This window comes from Talpa occidentalis, unplaced genomic scaffold, assembly GCF_014898055.3.
Source record: "Talpa occidentalis isolate TD23 unplaced genomic scaffold, MPIMG_talOcc4v2.1 talOcc4.7, whole genome shotgun sequence".
NCBI lineage: Eukaryota > Metazoa > Chordata > Mammalia > Eulipotyphla > Talpidae > Talpa > Talpa occidentalis.
The window spans coordinates 109,739,666-109,745,665 of NW_023605083.1; positions in this window are offsets into that span (position 1 = coordinate 109,739,666).

A 6,000-nucleotide genomic window follows, 5' to 3' on the forward strand; every position below is an offset into this window, starting at 1 on the left:
TGTGAAGCTGTCCGCAACCTCTGCAGCACGGGTTTGATCCCAGCCAGCCAGTGAGAATCCCACATGGCGCAGCAGACCTCTCCTGTCTCGCCTGCTGCTCCCCTCAGCAGTGTATTCCGTCAGTCTGCCTGTTCTATTATCCCACTCTGTCTCTGGTGAATCCTCTCACCCTCCTGCGCTTCTGGCCTGTACCCTGGTTCTTGTATAAATAAGTAAATCTTTAAAAAAAAAAAACAACTTGGTACATATAATCATGCCATTAAAAATATAAAAATAAAATATTACAATGTGAAAACTAAAAGGTTATAGATTAATACTTTTTAATTACATGCTTGTCCTTTAAATAAAGGGGGGAAACTGCCTATATATTGGTGGCTTTAATATATTTAATTTTATTGTAATTTCTTGTTTCATTTTTTAGTTTCAAATTTCAGTTACACAATAAAAAATAAAAATAGAAGAAAAAATTTCAGTGTTAAAAGATGGGGTGAGGCAGGGGTTGGGGGGCCACGATGGCATAGAGCCTTAGGGTGGGCTCTATGTGCACCCCTTGGCCATTGCCATGCAAGGCTAAGAAGGCAGGAGTGGGTGCCACCCAAGGTCTTGAGGATGGACAGTCTACTGAGAATGGAGGCTTCCGCTGGGGACATCGGAGAGGGATGCCCCTCTGGTAGGGTGCTTGGGAAGGTCAGCTCCCTACAAGGCCTGTGTGAGCTCTTCCCTGCGTAGGTGGAGTCAAAGCTGCTGCTGAGGGTGAATTGAGCCCCTTACAGGTCTGGGACCTGGCTGGACCCCAGAGATGGGGTGTCATGCAGGAGGGCTCTTCCACCTGAAAAGGAAATGAGCAAAAGAAAAGTCCAAGACTGAGCCACACAGGAGGAAAAGATTTATAATGAGATCTATCACCCCAATCTTGGGGTGACAGGAGGAGAGGGGGCTGCTCAGAGACTGGGAATAGAAGGGCCAGAGGTAGGAGGAGGCATCCTCAGGGAATACGCCCCTGCCAGGCCTGGCCCGCAGCAGCTCTCCCTCCCTCCTTGCTGAGCTAGGGGTACGAGGCTTGGAGGACTTGGTGCTACTGGCCTTTCAGGCCGTCCCCTTTGCTGACTCAAACTTCCCTGCAGCTTCTCCTAGGGAAAGGAACTCGTGGAGCTCAAAAAGGCTGGCTCCTGTCTATCGCCCCTCTTCGTCTCTCCTTACCTGCCCTCTAAACCCGATGGCTTTCACCCTCCTAGAATGGGGCTAGCCTTACCTGCTCTGGGTCTCAACCACGAAGGCACTTTGTGCCTCGATGATCCAAGAATCAACTACTGACCTCCAGAGCCTTTCCTCACCTGCACCCCCTGGCCACAACTTGGGTGTCTGGGTCTTCCTGCTCCTCATTTTTATAACTGCACATCTGTCAGGACCTGGTGCTCTTGACCTGGGCATTGTTTTACCTACCAGGGATGTCTGGTCAGCCCCAATCAGTGACTATCCTTGCAGACCTGACCCTGCCAGACCGAGGCCCAGTGCCTGGACCCTGAAGGAGTCTTCCCTCCCTAGGATCATTGAGAGGCAAAACCCAAGACCCCTCCTTTCTGCCCTCCCCTGGCCATCTCAAAACCTCAAGATTCTGCAACCACTTTCACAAGAACCGTCCGTCAGCCATGGTGGGGACACTGGCCACAGGCCTGATTGGATCTCTTTATCTGCAGGACTCCAACGGCCCCCGTGGAGCAGAGCTGAGGGCCTGCTCTTCCTCCCAGGCAGGAAGGGGCTCTGGTGAGCTCTTGAGAGACACACAGGTCCAGGCTAGCAGGTCCACTGAGGCAAGTGCCCATCCCCTTCCCTCTCCTTTGTCTTCACCTGCGCTTCACTCCTCCATCAGACTGAGAACTCCCAGGGCAGGGGCCAGGGAGAGACAGATCAAGGGCTTATAGGCAAAGCAGACCGAGTCAGAGACATGAGTAAGAGGGCTCAGTGGGGAAAGATACCCACAGGGCGCTGCCCCTCGTGGGGTAACAGCAGCCCTCTGGGGCCGGTTCCAGTGAGAGGGCTGCAGCTGGCGGGGTGATTTATTCTTGGCATTTGCCAGTCCCCTGCCACGTTCTGTGTTTTACTACACTCACCTGAGTCTTCGCAACAAACTTATAAGGCAGGACCTGCCACCTGGGACCTGATTTGATTTGATGTAGAGAGAAAACAATATGTCACAGTCCCAGGGCCAAGAAGATCTCAGCCTGGGTCCGCTTCTACTAGCCTCTAGCTTTACTCCTCCATCAGACTGAGAACTCCCAGGGCAGGGGGCAGGGGGAGGCAGATCAAGGGCTTATGGGTGAAGCAGACTGAGTCAGAGACATAATGAATAAGAGGGCTCACTGGGGCAAGATTCCTACAGGGCCCTGCCCCAATCTCCAAGGGCATGGATGTAGCCTGAAGCTGGAAATGTGCCATGGCCTGAGCAGGCCACGCTGATGGCTCCTAAGTGGGACTTGAGGGGAGTCTGCTAGGCCACATGGACTGCTCTGACTGCACCCCCCCAACCTCTCCTGATGAGTCTTCCATGGTGGTTGCCCCATTGGAGGGGAAGATGGAAGCCACCCTGGAGGACAGGGTGCAGGGAGGAGCAGAATAAGGGGTAAGGGCTGGGTCCCTGAGAGGGAAGCATCTACCCCACATCGGCCCCCTTGGACTGCACATTCTCACCACGGGAAAGGGTCCACATTGACCCATTTTGTATCCTGGCATCTCAATACATCTAGAAAGAGTACTGGGCATTAGGGTTATGGTAGTCACAAAACCAGGTATCCAACAGAGAAAAGACACAACACACAGTCCTCTGCAGGTCTGCAGGTGGACAAAACCCCAGGTAGATCCTTTCATAATTGCAAAAGGGAAATTCTACGCCTTCTACTATTAGGAGACTTGCCCAAGGTAATAGCTAGTGAGTGCAGAAACTTCAACTTGAATCCAGATCACCTTGCTCCAAGTCACATTCTTAACCCAGGGCACCAGGTTTGACCTCCATAACTCATCCTCAGCCTAGCAGCCATGACCTTTTTTTTTTTTTTTTTTTTTTTTAAACTGGGTTGCATTTTATGGGCATGATTTTTTTTCAATAAATTTTATTTTTATATTCCCCATGCAATTGCAACCCCCTTATTTTGACCCCAATCCCTCCCCTCCCCGCCCCCCACCCCCCATAGAGTATCTCTGGTTCATAGTTTTTTTGTTGATTTTGATTTTCACTTTCTTATAGTTATTCATTTTCCTGGTCCCTTATTTAAGTTTTCTAGATTCCTGCTATGAGTGAGACCATCCGGTATTTTTCTTTTTCTTTCTGGCTTATTTCGCTGAGCATGATCCCTTCCAGCGCCATCCATGTTGCTGCAAATTGCATGTGTTTATCTTTTTTGAATGCTGAGTAATATTCCATGGTGTATATGTACCACATCTTCTTGATCCAGTCATCTATTTTTGGGCATTTGGGTTGTTTCCAAAGCTTAGCTATCCAACATGACCTTTTTAAAGAATAAATTAGATTCTGTCACCATCCCCATCTCCACCTAAACTCTCCCAAAGACTCTGATGACGCTTAGATTAAAATTCAAACTCTTTAATTTTCTGGCTCCTATCTACATCAATGGCAATTTAGAAGCATGTCCACAAATCCTTTGACAATCTTCATTCAAAAAATGAAGCTTAATTCCTCTCCCTTGAAAGTGGGCCAAACGTCATAGCTTGCTTCTGACTGATAGAATCTGGTAGAAGTGAGGCCACTGCCTTCTGGGGCTGGATGCAGGAAGGAGTCAACTTCACTGACCCTCAGGATGCTTGTGCAGGAATCCAGCTGCCATGCGGCGAGGATGTCAGGCCACATGGAGACACCAGTTAGCACCCAGGCACCCACACGATACTACATCAACAGCCACACTTGTGCCCAGAGTCTGTGGTTCAAGGTCCCCGTTTGCAGGCTCTTGTGTGGGTGTACAGGGCCTCCCTGCCACATTCTGTCCTGGAAGATGGAACTTCAGCTCAGCCTCCTGCCCCCCCATTGGCCTTTACCTCAGGGATCACCCCACAGTCGCGCTGCTGTGTTACTGCTGCCTGTGCAGACTCAGGGAGAGCACACAGGGCTCTTTTTCTAACTGCTCACATCCTCCTCCCTCACAGGGAACCTGAGTCTTCTCCTGTCTCCAATGCTAATTCTCCCTCACTTTCTCAGGATCCCCTCTCTAACATACATCCCCTGTCCCCCCCCACACACATAACAGGCCTGCAGAGGCCAGGGTAACGGGGGCAATCTGCCTGGCAGGAAGGAGGATTTTAGCGGTCACGTGGTTTAGAGTGGCCCAGGCATGGCACTAGTAAAAAGCACGGCTAGTCACTTTTGCTATTGTTTCTAAATTCTCCACAGAGAAAGAACCTCCTTGTGGTGTGTATGCACCCCCCGCCCTGTCACAGCTAAGCTCCTGCACCCATGAGCTGTAGATGTGGCTGGAGGTGGGTACCCGACGGGCATCGTCCTGGGGTGCTCCAGTTCTCTTCCCTCCAGCTTTTGGTCTCAGCACCCCAGCTCCCACAGCAATCGCCTGGGCCCCTGCTGGTCAGCCGCTTCGTCCTCAGCCTCCTGGCCTCTCTTTCTGTGGTTTAGCCAAAACAAAGTCAGTTTCCCTGAGAACCTAGGACTAAAGAAGACAAATTAGAATAGGAAGAGTGGAGTGCAGATACTCAATGGTTACTTGATTAGTGAATGAATAACCTATAACTGATGGGCAGTTCCTTGTCTAGTGCCACATATTGGGTGTCCTGCTTGTTCCTTACTTGGAGGACAGGTCTAGCAAGTCTTTGTACTCACATGCTCCTTCTCTGGGAAGAAACATCCACAACTCCTGCTGAAGAGATGGACCTGAACAGTCAGGTGACATGACCTGTGTAGCCCTCAGCTACCTGGGACACGTGGTCTACCCTCAGCCAATCACAGGACTTTGTCTCTGAAAGACAGAGAGCTGACTACGGAAAGCAGAACGGAAGGGTCAGGCCTGGGGCTGGAGGTCCCCATTCAAGACACGCAGGGGGCCTTCATCAGCAGGGAGGGACGGGGGGAGAGAGGGACATCATCTGTGTCAATCCCTGCACTGACTCATTCCCATGATACCCAGCTCTACCTAACTTTAGGGAGACTTATGTCCATAAAATCAACCCCTATTTTTTTTAAGCTTGTTGGGGTCATAGCCACTCTAATCATAGCCAATTTCTTCTCTTCCACTCGACCACACAACCTGACCCCAAAGCCCCAGTTTGATATTTGTGGAAACATAAAATGGGTAAATGGCAAAGATGCCCAGGCAGAGGGAGAGCAAAGCACATCAGTGACTTGGGTAAAAAACAAAAAATAGCTCGGATGAATATAAAGACTAAATTGGCAGAAATCAATGTTGGGAGAGACAGGGGAAAGCAGATACGATGGTAACGAAGTTAACAAACTGTTATAGATCACTTTCTATGCATGAAAGACTGCATTAGGAACCGAATGCATATTTACAAATATGAATGAGCAAAAAAAATAAATAAATGGATATTTCCATTCCTGTTTGCAAGAGGAATGAGTCTGAAAATGGGAGTGGGAAGCAAATAGCAGTCAGAGTCAGAGTCTTAGAGATATGACCCAATTTTTAGGGTCACTCTCTGCTATTTGTGTCACCTGTGGGTGCACGTCATGGTACCCCTAGAGTTTAGTCCTCACTCTCTCCATATTTCTCTCACTGCACTTAGGAATTTCTACCCTACTTGTAAACCAAACTCAACTGATGAAAGAAAAATGTCAGGAATAGTAATACCAATATCCTTACATCAGCTTTGTGCTTTGCAAAATATTCTTACACAGCATTAATTTGAATCTTTTAAAAATGTGTGAGATTATTGGGACATATTGCTTCATGCCAGGCAGGTGAGGAAGATCCGTGAGACCAAGTGAGACCAGGTGGCTCATCCAAGGTCATCAGGTTGATAAGTTAC